Source organism: Centroberyx affinis, unplaced genomic scaffold, assembly GCF_046629955.1.
Source record: "Centroberyx affinis isolate AG114_WGS23_722 - 3 ecotype Tasmania unplaced genomic scaffold, CSIRO-AGI_Caff_v1 ptg006689l_1, whole genome shotgun sequence".
Classification (NCBI taxonomy): domain Eukaryota; kingdom Metazoa; phylum Chordata; class Actinopteri; order Beryciformes; family Berycidae; genus Centroberyx; species Centroberyx affinis.
Genome location: NW_027283393.1, coordinates 58,467 through 80,000, shown reverse-complemented (window position 1 = coordinate 80,000; position 21,534 = coordinate 58,467). Strand labels below are relative to the sequence as shown.

The 21,534-nt window shown below is 45.1% G+C and overlaps 1 protein-coding gene across 1 annotated transcript in view; it reads left to right on the top strand.

The window, feature by feature from the left end:
- The window catches only part of LOC139638940 (retinoic acid receptor alpha-like), a gene marked incomplete at its 3' end in the record, with an annotated part of 81,822 nt that overhangs the window by 1,828 nt on the left and 58,460 nt on the right, over positions 1-21,534 (top strand). The gene's annotated exons all lie outside the window — the stretch shown is intronic.

Genomic DNA, 21,534 nt, shown 5'->3' with positions numbered 1-21,534 from the left:
GCTCTCAGAGGTTTTTCGGGGTCAATCTATTGACTTTCTATCTGCTGGAGTTTGCGTTGGCAGGCAGCGTGGAGGGAAGTGAAGAACAGTTAGCGCCCAGCCCAGTCACTCCCACTTCCCCAATACCAGATACCCCACCTCACTCACAATGACTATGACTCCCATCAGATTCCTCTTTTAACGGAGTTCTGTGTGTGTGTGTGTGTGTGTATGCATGTTTTGTGGATTTGTGTGCGTGTCTGTAGGGTGTGTATGCGTTTCTGTATGTCTTTGTGTATGTTTGTGTGTGTGTGTGTGTGTGTGTGTGTGTGTGTGTGTGTGTGTCAGGCCACTCTCCCAGTGTTTGCCATGCAGGGCGGCGAGGTTCCTTCCCCTTTGCCTGGACAAACATTTCCTGTCTGTAAACACTGGAGAGCCAGGGACACCACAGCTTCCTGACGAGCTTGTGCACATACACACACACACATACACGCACACACACACACACGCACACACACACACACACACACTAATACACACACTGCCCCTTGCACAGGCTCACTTTCCCTCACTCTCTCTCCTCCTTGCATGCCAATAACTGCAGACATAATTCACACACGCATACACATAGCCACAGAAACATATACACACACACACACACACACAGCATATCTCTTTCCATACACACTGTAATGCAAACACGCCAAGCTCACCCTGGCCCCTCCCTTCTCCTCCTATCCCTCTTTCTGGCAGATCATTTCTCTCGCTTTCCCTCTCTCTCTCTCTCTCTCTCTCTCTCTCTCTCTCTCTCTCTCTCTCTCTCTCTCTCTCTCGTTGAAACACATTCTCTTGTTTCTTTCTCCCACATTTGCACACACACACACACACATTGTAGCTAAGCCCTCGCCGTCCCATTCAGTGCTGAGCAGAGACGAGAGAGAGAGAGAGATGAGGGAGGGGGAGAGAAAGTGAGTTTGTTTGGAGCTTGGACGAGAGGGATTTGGAGAATGTCAGATTGGAGGCAAGAAAGCCAAGCATTTTGGCCTTGATGGATTTCAACACGGCAGAGCTCCCAATGTAGGCTAAATACACATGACTGGGTGTGTGTGTGGGTGTGGATGTGTGTGTGTGTGTATGTGTGTGTGTGTGTGTGTGTGTGTGTGTGTGTGTGTGCCTTTGCTTGTACACAGTGAGTAATGTGGCTTGTCCTTGTGGGGCTTATTGGCTTTCTCTGGTATTGTCCAGAAAGATAGGCTTGTCATTTTAAAGGTCATGTTTTCACAACAATTTAATATTTGAAATTGAATATTTTGAAATTCTGTATATGAATACCTAGTAAATTAGTAAATTAAAGTAGTGCAACTAAGATCCAAAGCATCAATAAGTTGATAGCTGGCATTAGCTGGACAGATGGCGTCTTTACTTCTGCCTGTGCCATTTAAAACTCCCTTCACACCTAGCATTAACATGCATCTTGCATCCAGATTGTGTGTAGATATGATTTGGATTCTGGATTACATTTACACCTAACATTATTCAAATGTATTTCTGGTGTGCTCATTCAAATTTAATTTCTTTTTCCCTCGCAAAACACATGGGAAATATTTATGTAATTTGAAACTGACAGTAATAACTCACTTGTTCCCCATCCACAAGTCTTCTGACAATCCATTTTTGACATGTATGTTACTGTGCCACCTGTTTGATTTTGTTTGTGTTCTGGTTCAAGCCACATATGAAAGTTAAAATGTCTGTTTACATAGTTGCTATATGCGGATTGGAGACACGTTACATTTGCACTTTCTTATTAATGTGGCCAAATACAATGCAGTCTGATCAGCCAGGATGCATGTTATCTCTTGGGTGTAAAGGGGGTCTTAGTGACAGATGCTGTAGTGGATAATGTTGAATGAACTATGGAGCGGACCAGGCTCCAGACCAGGAGCAAGTTCAGGCTTTGCCACTTTGTTTCAATCCTTCACTTGTTTGCCATCAATCTCCTTTCTTCTGTCTCCTTTTTCTTTTTGGTTTGTGTCTTCATCTCACCGCTGGCTCTCTCTTCCTCCTCTCTCGTCTGTTCTCCTCTTCATCATCCTCCTCCTCCTCCTCCCCCCGATTCTCAGGATTGTCTAGCCCCTCTGCCTCAGCTTCCTTTTTCAAACCACAATAGACCAATTATTTGGACCAAGCAGAGCAGAGGGGTTAATCTAGACCTGTCCAACACACACACACACACACACACACACACACACACACACACACACACACACACACACACACACACACACACACACACACACACAGACAGTACAACCAACTACAACTGTAGCCTCCTGAGGTGTGTCCTCACATCACATTATCTGAAAATCATTGGAGGAAGCATTTCCCATGGAGCACTGCCTAATCTATATCCTCTCTCTCTTTTCTACCTCTCTCTCTCTCTCTCTTTCTCTCTCTGACTGTCTCTCTCTCTCTCTCTCTCTCTCTCTCTCTCTCTCTCTCTGACTGTCTCTCTCTCAAGCATGGAGGTTGACATTGGGGCAAGTCAGGTTATGTAGCGGAGCAGATCAGTCTCAGATATTGATATTGGTATTACCATTACAGCCTGCAGGTTGATTAGTTAACAGGACATTATCACCATGGATTAATCAAGCACGCACACACACACACACACACACACACACACACACACACACACACACACACACACATATACACACACACACACACAGACACACATGCAGAAAGTTATGTGCTGTTGTTGCTGCTGTGTTGTACATTGTGAAATATTGGATTACACAACCATGAGAATGTGGTTATTACACGCGTGCACACACACACACACGAATACACACACACAACTTTCATTAGTGTTTTCGATTAAGCCTTTTGCGCCACACGCCTGTATGAATGAGAAACAGCAATAATACCCCAGCTATTGATCCCGTTATTATCATTAAAGCCTTCCGCTGGCTGTCACTAGCCCTAACACTGTGCTATTACATTAGCGCCCTTATGAGGGATCATAATGAATGGAGCTAGCTTGCTACCTGCTGCCACGGCGGGCTAATTGGCTTTTCCCCACAGAGCGCTCTTGTTTCAGCAGGCCTGGTAATTGCTTGGTGCAGAAGCTTTTCCTAGCACAGCTAACACACACGGGCACCGTCTCTTTTGACTTATTAGGGGGCAAAATGGCATTTATGAATGTTCTTTTGGGCCGGCAGGGGAAATATGAAAGGATATTTTCAGACCCCAGGAAAATGTGTGTGTGCGTGTGCGTGTATGTGTGTGTGTGTGTCCGCTATCCCATTAAGCAGCCCGTGGTGGAATGCACTGGCCATGAGTAAATATGGATATGGTAATGTTGGTTGGCGTGTGTGTGTGTGTGTGTGTGTGTGTGTGTGCGTGTGCTCTGGTTTCTGGACAGACAGGTGGTTCCTCTCTGCCCCGGTGGTCTGCAGGAATCAAGGGGGGCATGTCAGCGCACTCCATGGGTGGCAGACACACACACACACACACACACTTTTACAGATATACTCACAAGGCTTGTGTGGTAGGGATAAAGATAATGATAGTGAGAAACACTTGTGAACTGCTCGCCTCTGGCAGCTATCCAAAGTGTCTGTGGTTATCACACACACACACACACACACACACACACACTTGACCCAAGCACTTATTCCACCTGGCTATTGGTAAGAATACATAGTACTCCAACAAGCTATCAATAAGGATAGGTACCAGCTATCTCAGCAGGCCACATACACACACACACACACACACACACACACACACACACACATTCACACACAGCACCTCTGGGGAGCTGGTTGTCATTATTGGAAAGTCATTTGAGGGGTGCCGATACTCCGATGGCGAGGATGCAGGCTTATTAAACACGGCGTGTAAAACACATCTAGCAGGGCAGCGCAGCACTCTTTCACTCCGACATAACGACCCTGTTAATTAACTGCAGAGCGCTGGGAGTTCGAAAAATGAGCACAAGAACTCTGCTGTTCTTTCATTTTCATAGAAATATCTGCCTCTGCTCGTTTGAGGTCCAAAGCACAGGTGCTTTAAAAGTTTTATTCCTTTACAAAACTCCCTTGTGTTGAATTAGATTACAAAAATATTTCAAATGAATGAATGAATGAATGAAGCACATAATTCTTGGGTTTTGCGGCATACTGAAACTTCCTCATTCAATGTTATTTCTTAATTGTAACACAGTTGGTGAAAACTTTGGAAAAAACTGATGTGTGGCTCAAGTCGCTTAACTGCATTTCCCTAAAACTTTCTACATGAACCACTCTTTACTATCAACTATATTTTCTTGTGCAATGAGCTTTCACTTTCTACTATTGCTACTACTACTACTAGGCTACTACTACTACTACCACTAATACTAATATAATATTTATAATATGATGATAATAATGTGATACTTTATCAACCCCTATATTAATATATACTGAATTATGTAAAAAACTAGTAGGCCTATTACTTGAACACATAAGTGAGGACTTCAGGCAGATCTAACAGTTAACAAATTAGCTATCAATCTTGGGAACAACGACTACAATGGCTGCTTAAATTTAGCAGGGAATTTAGCTAGCTCACTAGCTTGTTAGCTACTAGCTAGCTACCTGGATCAGATTCAGAAAGCTAGCTGTAGCGAGCCAAATATATTACCTTAAAATGTGAAATGTCTATACTAATGCTATACTATACTATGCTTTTCTAGAACTCAATGCCATCGTTGGAATGACAAAATATCCTGTTTATCCTGGTAAGGAAATCGTTTCCTCCAGCAGCTCCAAGAGTGGTGTGATTCATATTTTAGGTCATCTTACGCCTTTACCACAGTCAGCTGGTCCCAGTCTAGTGTAAGTGCTGCTAATGGTCATTGGCTGGCCTCCGTTGCTGGTCTCAGAGCTGACTGGCAGCTTCAGTCCAGCAGCACACACCAAGGTGACCCTGCATGCTCTGTGTGTGTGTGTGTGTGTGTGTGTGTGCATGTGAGTGTTTGGGAGTGGTGTGTGTATTTGCAATTTTGGAGTGGGCCCATGGTCATTTTAGTGTGTGTGTGTGTGTGTTGTTTATCAGGACAGCAGGAACATCCCCTCAGGACAGAGAACACAGCCTGGCAGAACGGGTGACTCAGAGAGGAAGAGAGGAGACGACAGAGGGGGAGATGAGGAGGAGAGAGGAGGAGATAAGGAGGTAGAGAGAGAGGTTTTGGACTGAGAAAAAGAGATAGACATGTAAGCCAGCAGGAGGAAAAACAGTGAAACAGACAGCGGTGTGAATCATGCATCAGGGAAAGAGTCGGATGGAAAGGGAGAAGATGAGAGAGAAAAAGGGGGGGGGGGGGGGGGGGAGAGTGAGGCAGACCTCCTGTACAGATGCGACAGAAGTGGGCGCCCCAGGCGTACACACACAGGCTTTGGCAGTACCCGTGTTGCCAGCATGATGTGCCAAAGCACCGGCAGGCTTAGCCAAGAGGGGCTCCCACAAGAAAGACCATAACCCTCTCCTCCGTCCCTCTCGCCCTCATTCCCTCCCTCCCTCCCTCATTCCCTCCCTCCCTCTCTCCCTCCCTCCTAATTTTGGCTTCTCCGCATCTCTTGTTCTCTCAAATCTCTCTCTCGTTGTTTCTCGAGCTCCCTCCCTCCCTCACTACTTTCTCTGTATTGTCCTCTTTCCTTCCCTGATCCATCCTTTCCTTCCCTCCTCATCTCCTCTCCACATCTTCTCTTTCTACTCCCTTTCTCTCCTTATTTCTCCACTTCCTCCTTCCCTCCCTCCCCTCTCTCTCTGTATCATCCTCTCTTCCTGCTTGATCCCTCCCCCCTCTTGCTTCCCTCACCTCTCTCTCTCTCTCTCTCTTTCTCTATCACCCTCTCTTCCTCCCTCCCTCCCTTTCTCCACCTCAGGACTTGACAGATCTATCATTACCCTGCCACTTATTTACTCGCGGCCCGTTATTTTCCATTTGCTTTGAGGGGACCCGGGGCCAAATCCCTGCCCAGAATGCTTGATCCTGGCCCCGGCATTTATCCCCGAGTGGCTTGGCAAGTGTCGTCCGCTCAATCCCCCCCCCCAACCCCCCACCCCACCCCTCTCTCTCTCTTTCTTTCTCTATCTCTCTCTCATTCTGTCTTCCTTTCTATAGGTTTTTTTTCCCCTCCATGGCCGCTTATGCAAATACAGGCCCTCCTTTTCAAAGAGCTGTCTACCCATAATCCGATGGATGGCTCCATTTTCGGAGTGCCACACACACACACACACACACACACACACACACTCATATACACTTGTGTGTACACGTACGCACGCACATAGAAATACACAGAACAGAAATGCACACTCTATTAGGAATACAAGGACACATGCTATCTCTCATAAACACTCTGGCACAAACTGGCACATGCATGCACATGTGTGCACGCACACGCACACGGACAGAGAAAGCCCTCTTCTACAGCATGGGTGTTATATTTAGAGCAGCAAGCGCTTTAAGCTGTAGTTGGGCCATAACAACTTCAAAACCAGCAGGCTGTCGCCAGCAGCCATGCAGCAGTCAGTTGGGTAAACACTGGCCTAATCTAAATCTCCCTCTGATGTGCCAGCGCAAGTATCTTTATTTTTGCTCTCTTCAAAGGCTCCGCAAGGAAGTCAAGACAAGGGTAAAGCGATAAGAACTCCCTCTTTTTTTTCTCTCTCTCTTTCTCTCTGGCTTTCCTATCCTTCCCTTCAACCTACTCTCTCGCTGACCCCCTTCTCCTCCCTTTTATCTCTTCTCTCCTCCCCAACCACACACACACACACACACACACACATACACATCTCTTTCTATCTTCTTATGCCCTTTTTGCAGTACCCATTGCATGCAGTCATAATTCACAGTGGCGCATACATTCAAATGTCAATGACTCTCTCACAGGCATCATTCCTCTATTGTCCTTTGACAGCCATTTGGAATGACGGTCTCTGAAAAATATAGGACAGTTACCTAATGGAGGAGACGAGAGAGGGAAGGAGAGGAGAGGCGAGAGCGGAGGAAAGGTTTTGAAATGTTGTGTGGGTCTGCCGCGCACAGCTCGGAGAGTGATTGAATTATCAAGCAGAGCTTTGCTTGTTGTCCAAGGGGTTTCGGAGGGAAAGCCCTTTTCTCGGTGGCTAATGCGCTTTTTCAGGCTAGCACAATGGCTAGCTGTGTTGCGCAGAGGGCTAAGAGAGCTCTGTTGGGCCGGAGCTTATGGGGCCACCAGCTCTCTCTTGGCACCGCTCTAAGGGGCCCCTGGCCACACTTAACCTCAAGCCTGTCTGCTAGAATTAGCACATAGCCTGCTCAGAGTGGCAAAACAATGCACCGGTGACAGCATTAGCACGCTATAGGGCTAGTGTGCCATAGGCTGGCTAATGCAAAATGAATAGCGCTGTGTTCAGCTAATCATTAGCATTCCAGTGATTTGTGAACACCTACAGTTACCTAATGCTACAGCCACCTTCTGGGTTCGTTGTCAGTTTGATCTGTCTATCAGTTTCTTTGAATTACCTTGACATTATCGGCTCTGTGAAAGATGAGTCTCGGTCGTTGCAGCCATATGCTTGATACTTTATGGTTTGGCTGCTGCTTGAGTCAAGGTTGTGCAGTGCAGTTGTATTAAGTGGAATGCAGTAGCAGCACATGGCTTTTACCATATCGCTGACATTGTGCCATTGTTTTTTTTTTCCTTTTCAAATGGTCTATTATAGATTGAGTAGGTTTTATGACACTAGGATATTTGAAACCCATTCAAAGCACATAGTATACTCATAAAATGCATGGGTGTCCTTGTGAGAATGTAGCTTTTTTCCATTCATGGAAAGATTGGCTTTTGACGTTACAAGGTTTTCAGACAGCATCGGTGCAAGGATATCATTTAAAGTGTAACACCATTCATGGCTATGTCCTTCATTTAAATAGTCAGACTTCAACTGCGTCCTTATGCTCTTAAAGAGAATTTCAAATGTGGGTCCTGTATGTGTGCCTGCTATGCCTGAGTAAGTGTGTATGAGTGTGTGTGTGTGTGTGTGAGAGAGAGGGAGAGAGAGAAAGAGAGTCTGTCTGCCTGTGTGCGTAGAAACACATATCAACACTTATTATTTATATAGAATGCCAAACAGTAACACATAACACTAATATACATCACAGTTACCATCAGCTGTTGACATGGCTCCATGCTCTCTGCCCTCTAAATGTCACATCTCAACTCAATTATCATACACAATCCAGACTGGAGTGGAAACAACCTGACCAGCATAGGGTGATACTGTCTGTTCACAGCATATCTGAGTGTTGAACAATTTTACACATCTCTGACAACTAAAAAATGTCAAGATACCCTCTGGCACACATCATTACAAACACATAACATTAGTTTCACGTTTGTTTTTGTAACTGACCGGCTGGATAGGAGTTAGTTGTCATCCGGATTGTCTCATGTAGGGGATTTAATTTTAGCCAATTAAAAGAACAGCCTTGAAGTAAATAAAATCAAGTTGGTGTTTGATTGGCTACAACAAATGTAGCCAATCAAAAGAAATCGCACCACACTAGGTCGTATAAGTACAAGTTTAATTTCCAGGTTGCATCAGTTTAAATTTGGTCACACTCTCTCTCTCTTTCTCCCTCCTCATCTTTCTCTTTCCACTCTCTGTCTCCTTTCTCTCTCTTTCTGTCCATTAGGGAGGAACAGCTGTTAGACAGTCAGTCTGTGATCAGTGTTAAGAGGCACCTGAAACTTGCTCTGCCGCTCTCAACAGATGTTACTACCTCTCTTTTTCTTCCTCACTCTTTCTCTCTCTGTCATTGGCATGTACATTTGCATGCTTGTTTTCCTTGTGTTCTCTCTCTCTCTCTCTCTCTCTTTCTCTCTCCCTCTCTCCCTATCACATACACACACACACACATTTGCTCACACGCAACAGACTGCAAAGACAGAGAAGCAGAAGGAATCTAATTAGTGACAAGGTTTTGTCCTCCATTTGAAATGCCCTGCTAATCAACTGCTGTATATATTTGATTTGTCCCAAATTTCAGCCCGTCTCATGCAACACACAGGCGCACACATCCTCTCATACTCATACAAGCCACAAAGCCATCAATAAGTGCTATGTCGCCTCCCACATCAGAAAGCTGTGGCTGAAATGTACCTTGGACCTTATTCCCACGGTGGCCATTTTGAATTTACATTACCCTCGGGGTGGGAAACTCCACCTGGAAGAGCAAATACAGCCCAGCTAGGTGCGTTGTGTACATATCATACAAATGTTGAGAATTGGACAAACATTTTAATTTCACAGATTCCCCACTGAAAAACGTATTACAAATATGTATTAGGCCCACTATAGTTAGCTACCGGTATTTAGCCGTGGTAGCTAGCTAGTCGCTAACTAGCAACTTCCCTGCTAAATTCAGGCTATCAGTGGGGTTCACTGTTCAGTCTTAAGTCCTTACTTATCTGTTGAAGTAATGCTAATTTTATATCTATATGCCAATCTTCTGGATAGGGTTTCCCACTCCAAGTGTAACGTAAGTTCAAAATGGCCGCCATGGGAATAAGGCCAATTGTGCTGCGACTTTGACCTTGACCCCTGTAGCCTACCTGTCTTTATCACTGTACTGTACTATTCACTGCTCTGTGTAATGTTCATTGTATGTCACTGGACTTTGTATGCATTGGCTCACCTCGTGTTGTGTGGGGTAGATTGGACTCTGTAGCATTTGATGCATTGTATTCTTACACTCAACCTGTTAATGGTTGCGTAACAAGCAGGATCCGGTGGAGTCACTGTGGAATGCTACAGTCATTGACATTGACTGATCAGCTACTGCCCAGATAAAATCTAAGGTCTTAGGCTAGAGTGGATACACACAGACACACACACACACACACACACACATGCATACACACTATGAGGCTACACATGCACTTACCCGAACACACAGTCTTTCTCTCCCCAACTCACACAGACTTGCACACAACTCTCTCTTAAATAAACACACGCACATGCACTTGCACAGACTCTGTGACTCACACGCACACACACACACACACTGTGACTCATAGTGATATAACATGAGTAAGGGATTGGAAGAGATGTTATCTCAAAGGTTGGGGGGAGTGGTGATTGATCGCAGAGAGAGAAAGAGAGAGAGAGAGAGAGACACTACATACTTTAGGTCAAACCAAAGGACCTCCTTCTGTGACCTAAAGACCTTTCTAATCACTCATTCTATGAGAAGACGAGAGGAGGAAAGAGGAGGATTTAGAGAGAGGGAGAGAGAGAGAAAGAGAGAGAGAGAGAATGAATGAGGGAAGTGAAGGGCCCCCGCAGGCATCTTAAATCACGGCGGGCCCAGACAAACCCTTCACCAAAGAATCAGGAGAGGATTCACACTTTCCACAATTGACCACTGACTGGAATACCTTCAACAGGATGCAGGTGGGGGGATTAGCTGTCAGGGAGCGTGTGTGTGTGTGTGTGTGTGTGTGTGTGTGTGTGTGTGTGTGTGTGTGTGTGTGTGTGTGTGTGTGTGTGTGTGTGTGTGTGTGTGTGTGTGTGTGTGTGTGTGTGTGTGTGTGTGTGTGTCAGACAAAGCGAGCACTCTTAACTCTTGCAGCTCTTGCTTCGTTCGTACGACACGTCACTACATTTCTACAATCATACAAGTCTATTTTTCAAGTGTCTGGCCACACTGAGCGTCCCTTCAAACAACAAACTCAGTTATGACAGTTGATTCCCTCTAATTAAAAAGAAAACTGGTGTTTTTACGTCCCCAGAATGTAGGTGAAAGGCCTCTGCCCGGTGTTTACTGTTAATAGAGAGAGAGCGAAACAGAGAGAGAGACGGAGAGAGGGAGAGGTCAGGTGGTGTCGGGGATGGGATTTCGCTGATTCAATATTTACTCCTCAAACAAGGCTATTTCCTGTAAGCACTTGGCCAAACTCTTGCTCTCACCGCTTCTCTCGGTCCTCCTCTTTCTTTTGTTCTCGTCCTCCTTTTCTTCCTCCGTCTCTCCCTCTCTCTCTCTCTCTCTCTCTCTCTCTTTCTCTCTCGCTCTCTCCCCACAGCCCTTCTCTCTGCTCGTTCCCTTTAATCATCATAAACTTTTACAGGATTTGTTTTCCCTCCCCGGCCGCTGTCGTTTTGCTTATGACTCCCTCTGTCTCTCTTTTTTTTACGCTCTACCTCGCCTTCGCTCTTTACAATCTTTATTTCCCTCATCTTCTCTTCTTTTTCGAACCCTCCCTCTCCCGCTCTCTCTCTCTCTCACTTCTTTCTCTTTTTCTGATTCACCCGTCTCCTTCTCCCTCCTTCTTTCTCTCTCCTTAGGCTATATTTTTCTCTCTCTCTCGCCACCGTAACCCCTCCATCCTTTTCTTCCTTTCATCCTGCCATCTCTCCCTCTCCATCTCCCCCATCCAAAAGATATTAGGAGGCACTGAATAAACATTGAGTACCCATTCATCCAGCCATCCATCCATCCACCCACCCACCCAACAGTCAGAGAGGAGCAGTGAGTTTCCAATGGATTTGATAATTGAGCTGTGTACACAGTGTGAGTGCTGAACCAGCTAGCTGGTTTGACTTGGGGAGCGATGTCACTTTAATTATTGCACCAACAAAGTTTGCATGTTGCCGTGGGTGTGCGCAAGACCAGAGAGTGTGTTTTTATGTGTAATTATGTCCGGGAAGTGTCCATACGGGTTTGTTTTTTAGTGTCTATATTGCTGTGTGTACACATTCACATACACATATGCAAACTGCCACCACCTCAAACAGTGCACAGATAGTGAGTGTGTGTGTGTGTGTGTGTGTGTGTGTGTGTGTGTCTGGAGTGCATTAGGTGGTTTTCTGCTGGGAGGACAGCTATATGGCTTCCCTCCTCCTCCTCCAAACTGAAAAAAAAAAAAGTCTCTCTCTCCTGGCAGCTGTGCTGTCAAAGCCGGCGTCTCTCAGACCTTTGAAAAATAGCCTTTATGTCAAAACCAGATCGCTTGGACTGAAGGTACACATGGAAAGTGGTGGAAGAGCTTCAGGGGAAAACGTTTTGAGGGGAATATTTTAAGGCTTTGTCGTGGAGGTAGTCGTCTGTCTGTCGACACGTTCGGTGGGGCTGCTTGTATGCCCAGAAGTTGACGTCGTTTTCCCTTGTGGTGTTTGTGTGCGTGTGCGTGTGCGTGTCTGTACGTCTCTCTTCCCGTGTGTGTGGTCATGGATTCAAAGCATCCCACTCGTAAGTTAGTACATGTGTACCATTTTGCTGTAGCCAATTGATTGCCAAGTATAGCCCAGCTCTCGGTTCCTCATAGATCTTCCTTTTATTTCTATAGACCATTTTTTTCCTACTTCCCCTTGAGTTCAAGAGCTCTTAGTGCTCTTAGCATTGCTCTCTCAGCTCCATCTCCCATCATTCTCTCTAAGTAATTGTAGCTCTTTGCTGGGGATGGGGTGGAGGGGTGGGGGGGGGGGCGAGGGTAGTGGACAGGTGCTAATTCAGTTTCATCCACATGAAACGCTAGGTCGGCCTGGGCTTTAATTTACCTCCCTCCATCCTTCGTTCCATCCCTTCCATACCGCAGCTGTTCTTGGTCAATGGGTTTTTGCCCATAATCTATGAAGGATAAGTTGGGTGGCGGAAATTGAATGGCTGTACTAATAGGTTAGAGAGGCACTTGTGATATCAGCCAGACCAATTTTCTGATGTACAACTGGGCTCGACAAGCTACTAGACTTTTTTAGTCAAAGGACATACTGTCCATATTGAGCTATTCCATCTATATGGACATATATTGTAATGAATGTGGTAGTGTGCATAGCTTGATAATTGGTAGCTGTTTTTATCCCACAGCTACCACATGAAAATGGCTTCATGACAGAGATACACAGTCATTTTTTATGTTTACAAAAAGTTATTTCATTCTGTTAATTTCTGTTCTATTCCATTCTCTTCAATTTTGTTCTTTTCTCATCTACTCTATTCTCTTATGGTTGTGAGGAGCCCCTCAGGTGTTGTGTTTCAGGACTTTAAGAAGGGAATGGAGTGAATGTTCGCTGACACACACACACACACACACACACACACACACACACACACACTGAGGGAGGTTCTCTCTCCTCCCCTGGCGGACTTCAAAGCTAGCTGCCCCTTGAGGAACTTCAAACGCTGGAGAGGCCATTAAAAGACAAAAATTATTTTCTGTAAGGTCATGATTTATTTGATTGAAAAATGAAACCACAAACCGACAGACATTATTTTTCCTTCCCAGGGCCTGCTTTACCAGGCAGAGCCCAAATTGCTACCAGGTGGGAATCCTCTTAATGATAGCGAGGCTCGGCCTGAGGACCTGAAGCTTTCTTGCCTGCTCTTGTCTCCCAGCGTCTCTCCTGACCCCATCATCTCTTTCTAATCTTCCCGCTTTGTCCGCCTCATTTCTCTTTAGCATGTCATTTCTTCAATAACGACAGACACACGAACGCACACACACACCGGTCTGTGTGTAATCCACGGTTTTTGGTGTGGTGTTTGATGAATGAGGCGGGATTTGGGATGATCGGTGTGTTTCTATCAAAAGTGGAGTCCAGGCTAACTTCAAAACCCTGCGGCACCAGCGAACAGTGGCCTTGCAACCATCACTCACTGAATAAAGAAAGAAGATGTGGAGAGGGAGATGGGGAGGTTGAGAGAGCGATGGAGTTGAGGGAGTCTGTCTTTTGAATGTGTGTAAAACGACAGACAGACGAGAGACAGAAGTGAAAAGTTTGAGAGATTAAAGTGAGAGAGCGGGTGGGTGTGGAGTGACAGACGTCATTTGACAGTGACGAGCTCAGATTTGACGATGTGGAAACAAGAGTAGAGACGCTTAGGCCTAGTGTCTGCTAATGTACCGCCTTTAGAGACCAAGTGAAGGGAGGGGGAGGAGAGAAGGAAGACACACTTTAAAGAGATAAGAGATGGATATAAGCAGGGATAGAGATGTAAAGTAGACAACAGTAGACTCAGAATGTTAAGTAGAATCCGTGCTACTTGGCTATTAAGGATAGGCTACGCTAATAAAAGTGGAAACGGGCAGGAGCACAGACTGGATATTAGCACAGTTTGTTTTGTTTGTTTGTTTTTGTGTTTTGTCTCATTGTTTTTTGTGTGCATGCCGACCAGTGTTTGCACCACGCACTTTTCTAAAGGAATGTATAGACTCAAATTGCTCTGTAGGGAATATGAAGGCTATCTGTGCACATAATGTAGAGTTTCTCAGTGTTCAACTTGTGTGTCACTGGAGCTATTAAAGGGAAAATCTACTCTAAAACACAGATATTGGCGAAGTTCCATACAGTGCATTTCTGGGTCCGTTTTGCACCAAAGTTCATCAATCAAACAGGGAGATGTTCCGTCGCAGAAGAGGCAGAGAGGCCAATTTCTCCACTGACAGCAGCCTCAATAGACCAGAATGCATTGCAGCCAAAAGACATGTCGGGTTTGGAGTAAGGCGGGAGTGACTCCTCTCTTTTTCTCAACTGGAACAACTCTTGCTCTCATGCTCTTTCTTTGCTATCGCTATCGCTCTCTCCACCTACACCGAATGGAACAAGTTCACGCCTGTTCTCTGGGGGTTGTCAGAGGGCATTCTGGGAAATGTAGGAAATCACTAACTGTAGAAGTAGAAGGGACAGGTTGAGGTAAAGTAGGTACAAGAAAAAACACTTTATCACAACCCCTGGAATGCAATGAGCATCATAACACTGTAAGTGTACCTGAGCATGGATTTTTCTTTTCCTCGGCTAGGGACGAAACTCATCACTGCACAGTAGAATGGAGTGTGTGTGTGTGTGTGTGTATGTGCGTGTGTATGTTTATGTCTGTGTGTATATGAGAGAGAGAGAGAGGGAGAGAGAGAGAGAGAAAGCAAGGGAGTGGGTGTTTTCTGCGTGAGCATATTTGTTGGGATTTGTGTTTCTCTGGGTGTTGGGATGTTATCTTGGCTTTGTTTGTGTGTGTGTGTGTGTGTGTGTGTGTGTGTGAGGGAGAGCAATAAAATGTGTGTTTTTCACAGCTTACAGGCCGACATTTTCAGCAAGTGTCTTGCGGTTTGAGTGTATTGGCCACTCAGCACATGAATCAGTCATTTTGTGTGTCGTTTAGTGTATTTCATATTTCCGTGTGGATATTCCAGTGTTTGTTTGTGTGTGGGTGGGTGTGTGTTTCTGTGTTTGTGTGTGTGTGTGTGTTTGCTGCTGATGAAATTGCGTCTTCTCCTCCTCTTCCTCCTCCTCGTCCTCCTAATGTTATCTCACTTCCTCTGGGCCCCTGACAAACCCACCGAACAGGGAGAAAACGGAGCGCTTTATTGGGACGCCTGTCAGGACTCCCCTTGGATTTATGGCCAACAGACAGCGTTTATCACTCAGCCGAGAGAGGCGCAGAAAAAAAGGAGTTTGGGAGGGGGGGGGAGGAGGGGAAGAGGGAGAAGAAAAACAGGGAATCGTTATATTATTACGTTATTAACATGTTGGACAGATTCACAAGACAACACTGCAGATGTTTGTGGTGTTCCATTATGTCACTTGTTAAACTGTTAAAATCTAATTGCACATGCTGCCTTGTTTGCAAAAGGCAGAGCCAATATAATAAACATTATTTCTGTCGCCTTGATCGTGTCTGAGCGCTATCCAAATCAATATTATTTTTCAGCAAGGGAGGGTTACGAAGCTGCTAATCAAATGTTGAGGATGTCTTCAACGGTGCCGAGTGTCTCTCATGTTTCTTTACATTTTGCAAAGTGATGTAAACTTTTGTTGCATAGTATGAGCATCTGTGTTGCACCCAAAAATATGATAAGAGTTGGGTGTTTTGTGCCGTGCCGATGTAGAAGTCCACTGCAATTTAAAACGGCCAGATTGAAGTTTATATCTTCGTTGTGGCCTTGCAAGTTGCAACAAACAACTTAGGTGGATGATTCAGTAGATGCTCAATGCTCACTATTTTACATGGGTTAACTAAATGACCTGTTATGAATGTGTTGGAGAAAGTGTGTGTCATGACAATATTGTGCGTGTCCAGTCACTTTTCTCAAAACAAAAAACTGTGTTTATTGAAGGTTTATTGACTGAAATGAACCTGCTCTTTTTCATAAAGAAAATTGCGATTGAATAACCAAAGAGAAAGTATCTCTAAGCTGTTACATAGATCTGCTTAGGGCTGCAACTAACGATTATTATTTCATTGTCGATTAATCTGTCGATTATTTTCTCGATTAATCGATTAGTTGTTTGGTCTATAAAATGTCAGAAAATGGTGAAAAATGTGGATCAGTGTTTCCCAAAGCCCAAGATGACGTCCTCAAATGTCTTGTTTTGTCCACAACCCAAAGATATTCAGTTTACTGTCATAGAGGAGTAAAGAAACCAGAAAATATTCACATTTAAGAAGCTGGAATCAAAGAATTTTGACTTATTTTTCTTAAAAAATTACTCAAACCGATTAATCGATGATCAAAATAGTTGGCGATTAATTTAATAGTTGACAACTAATCGATTAATCGATTAATCGTTGCAGCTCTAGATCTGCTTATGTGTTTTTACTTTCTGAGATACAGTGAACATTGTACTTTCTAAATTGCTTTTTATATAACCGCAACTAAAGGCCCTCTCATAATTCCATTTGGTCCTTTTTCTGTTTTCTCTTAGCAGAGGAATTGAGAGGTGGAGAACAGTTATGTGGTATGTTCAGACAGTACTTGTTGCGTAAAGTCTCATCATGCATTCAGTGCCCATAGATTTCTATGCAGGAATTTTTCATCAGGAATGCATTGTAATGTGTCCTTGATCAACTTAAATGCCTCCATAGTTAACTTCAACTTTGGCGGGCCCTTTGGGATTTTATAACAAGATTTCATAACCACAGTTTGGTTCGAATAAAAGATTGAAATAATTTTCAGTTATGAGGACATTCTGTATCAGCCTTCTCTCCACTGCAGCTAATGTTACAGCTATGCAAGCTTACAAAAAAAAAGATTGCCAGACTGACTGGTTTGCTCTCTGGAATGATTGAGTTTGTGAATAGTCTGTAAATATGTCATCAAACCAAGCTGTCGACTATATACTGATAATGATAGTTTTCAAAGGTTTTCTGCTGTGTCACTGAAAGGAGGTGCGGTGATTTACAACGCACTGTTTCTCGAGCTTCAACCTGGGCTCCGCTGCTCTCAGAACAGGACAACTCAGTAGTGAAAGTCTCTGGATAACAACCAAAGAAAGCACTGGAGCACATGGATCACTGTTGTGTCTTTACTGAACAGTACAATCATCAAGACCTTGCTATGCAAATGACCGTATTGACCGTAATATGACCATATTGAGTCCAGCTCAGTCTTTTTGAAAATTGCATTGGCAATATTGTTACAGGACTGCCTATTACAGTCATTACAGTCAAGCCACAAATACTGAAACTGAATTGAGTTTCTAGCTTTCACTACTCTAAATCAGTGGTTCTCAAAGTGGGGTCCAGGGACCCCCAGGGGTCCGTGGCACTCTGCCAGGGGGTCTGTGAAAAGTTTTCAGATTAATCCATTGAAATTATCATGATATAAAAAAATGTTTTTTTGAAATGCACTTCAAATTAGCACTTTTCTCCTGATTTTCCTTTGATATTTTGTTCAGGTACAGTGTTACTTGCAGCTAATTGATTGATTGTTTTATGGGTATTCCGTGTTGAGATGGTGCAAATATTTTTAATACATATCTAATATCTTCCTAATACATTTCTCTCGTGTTGTTCTTTCACATAACTAAGACTATAGAAGTGTAAAAAATAGCCTATGTCAAATTATTCCAAGGGACATACATGTCAAGTCAAGTCATTTTTTATTTATATAGCCCAAAATCACAAATCAGAATGAGGGGGTCCCCGGTATATTCTCTATCTTGTAAGGGGTCCTTGGCTGAAAAACAATTGAGAACCTCTGCTCTAAATCACTGGTTGCTACACTAGCATAACAGCACTGCCATTCATGCAGCTCATCGCTACGCTAACTAGCATAACAGCACTACTGCTAATCAGTATACGATGCACATACTTGCTATCCATGTACCTTGCTACGTGCCAGCTAACCTAACAACACATAAGGGCTTACCTGTCATCTATGGAGCATTTTCCTGCACACCAGCTAGCACAGCTGTACCGGCCAATCCATTTAGCCTTTGCTACACGCTAACTAGCGTGTGAGGAGAGGCAGTCATCACGCATGTCAGTCAGCCCGGCGCCCTGCGTCACTGCGGGCTCAACCAAAACCACGCCCGGGAACAACACTGTCATTTCAGACACACTTAGATCGCACTGGCACAAATTATTTATATAAGGGGGAGAGTCTCAGGAGAGAGTGCACAGCCCTCCCCCCCTCTCTCTCCCCCTCTCTCTCTCTCTCCCCTGCCTCTCTCTGTCTATTGAGAGGATGAATTAGGGATGACAGAGCCTCTGTACAGGCTTTTAGTGAAGGAGAAAGGAGGAGGGAGTGGAGAGGGGGGGGAGGCGGGTTAACGGAGTCATTAACACATGATGATTTAACTGGTTTGATTTAGTGCCGCGCTGTGCTTTTCTGGCATCTCGGGCTATCCTCCTGTGGATTGCGGGGGGGAGAAAGAATTTTCTTTTTCCCTCGCAACATCCTTCCTTCCGGCCCCTAAGGAGTTCCCCATGCACGCTCATATGCCGCTTCTCCTCGCTCACCTTCCTCTTCCCTACCTTCTTCATCTACCCCCCCCCACACACACACTTTTTTTTTTTAACATCATGTTCCCTCCTCGTTTTATTCATTCGCTCTTATCAGACTCTCTCTCTCTCCTTCTCATTCTCTCTTTCTCTTCCTCCCCAGTGTTCACGTATTAAGATTTAATGCCCCCAAACAAGCTTTCTGTGTCAGCCCACTGAGAGTGTCAGCAGGGGCGCTCTGTTCCCCTTTCTGTCTCTGCTGTGGGGATCACTCTCAAAGCCGCTTAGGCACACACACACTCACACACACACACACACACACACACACACACACACACACACATATGCGTGCAGCGCTTGCATTTTGGGCACGTGTCTCACTCGCTTTTTTAACACACTCGCTCACACACTGCGCCTGAGGACAGTGCTGTGTCACGCAGTGTCCGGCCACACCTCATCTCATCCAGTCACTGCAGGCCTGAGTGTGTGTGTGTGTGTGTGTGTGTGTGATGTGTGTGTGTGTGTGCGTGCTATCTCGGGCCACATCCCCGCCAATCATGTTTCACCTACCCCATGGTGGGGGGGAGTTCCTGCCTGACCATCGGGAATTAGATCATCGTGATTGGATTTGAGCTATGATATACACACACACACACACACACACGCATCAACACACTCACACACACAAACTCGTACACACACTTTGACTCGGCTTCACACTGCATGTCCGTGCACGTCCCGCACATGTTCACACACACACACACACACACACACACACACACACACACACACACACACACACACACACACACATAAAGCTTGCCTCCTTTACTCTGTTGTTCTCTTGTTTCTCCACCATATACCATATAGGAACCATCATATAGTCCTGCACACACACACACACACACACACACACACACACACACACACACACACACACACACACACACACACCAAATAAGCTAACAAGAAGTAGGGCAGGAGGTATAGCACTAATCTCTTTCTACCTCTCCTCTTTCCTCTCCTCCTTTTCCCTTGTTCCTCTTATGCTTTTTTTCCCCCTAAAGCCCTTAATCAGAGGGTCCCCCCCCACCCCCCCTCCCTCTCTCTCTCTCTCTCTACCCGCGGGGCGTCCCAATCCACCAACCTGGTGAATAATTAATGCCGGCAGGCCAAGTTGATTAAAATAACACATCAGGTCTGCTTCATTGAGAAGAGGCATGGCTCGGCGGCGGTGTTGTTGGTGGTGTTGGGGCTACAGCCAGAGCACAGGGGAGAATTATATTCCATATTAACCTTGATTAAGATTTTATGGCCACAAGACCATATGTGGGTCCGCATGGTTCCCATTGTAGCAGGTTATGGTGTTTTCGGGGAGGGGTGGGGGGGGGTCTAAATGGCACGCTCTCTAGGTTGTTCCAGCTTTTATTGTGTGATCTTTTCCCTGTGTGTGTGTGTGGTGTGTGTGTGTGTGTGTGTGTGTGTGTGTGGCGGGAGGGGTTGTGTGTGTACAGGCTTGTTAGTGAAAATCTGTTTTCCTGCGTATGCTTTTTGCATATCAGAGATGCAAACACAATACTAAGTATCTCCGCCAACTTCCCACCAAAACTCACACTAAGAAAACTCTCTCGCTCTCTCTCTCTCTCTTCCTCTCTGCATTCTTCCTCTGTTCTTAAAGTTTTAAATTGAAGCAGATGGCATTCATGGGTGACACATGATGCATGTTCATGTTTGCTAATTATGTCTTTGCTGTGCTGTTGGCCTGTCTGCTTTGATTCCCTCGCTCCAGCAGCTGTATGTTCGCCAATGTCAACCCCTCCCTCCTCCTCCTCCTCCTCCTCCTCTTCCTCTCTTCACTCCGTCTTTCCATCTCTCCTGCTTCCTCGTTCTCTACCTCCAGAGCGGTCTTTGCAAAGGAGACAAAAAGTGTGGCGTCAAGTGTAATGCAGAATTAGGAGGAAAGCAGTTGTAATTGTGTGTTTGTGAATACACTTTTAATAAGGCCTGCTCCCATTTGAGATGCACACACACACAAGCGGAAGCAGGCTCTTGTGTGTGTGTGTGTGTGTGTGTGTGTGTGTGTGTGTGTGTGTGTGTGTGTGTGTGTGTGCGTGTGTGTGTGTGTGTGTGCGTGTGTGTCTGTGTGTGTGTGTTACTGTTGAGTGGGTGCTCCATGTGGGTTTGTTTGCTATCCTTAGTTGCTGTGAGCTGTGAGAGGCCGACTGGCCAAACACTCTTAATGAGTTCTTCCTCACTCACACACACACACACACACACCACTCACTCACACACACACACACACACACACGCACACACACACACTTGTATTTCTGCTCCACTATACTCTGAAACATTGGTGCAGCCACTGGGGGTCATTGTTCCCCATAGCTCCAGCTCCATCTCTGCTCTCCTATAGTCCTGCTGTGGTCCGGTGTGTGTATATGTGTACGTGTGTGTGTGTGTGTGTGTGTACGTGTGTGTCCATCCCAGTGTTGGTCTCCATGACACCCTGCTCACCAGGCTTACACTGAGCACCCAAACAAATTAACCCCGCCATTAAGACTTTAGTATAAGCAAGACAAAGAAGCCCTAGAGGAGAGGAGGGAGAGGAAGATTGGGCCATTGGCACTTTTCATTGATTTATTAATTTGTGCTGTTGTTTCCCAAAGACAATAGTTTTGATAGTAGCAGCTATGCAGCTTTATTTTATTTTGTTAACGCTGCAGCGGCCCTTTTCTCCTTGCTTCAGATCACTCTTTCCGCTTCTGTGTGTTTTGTCTCATTGAGATGCAGCATCT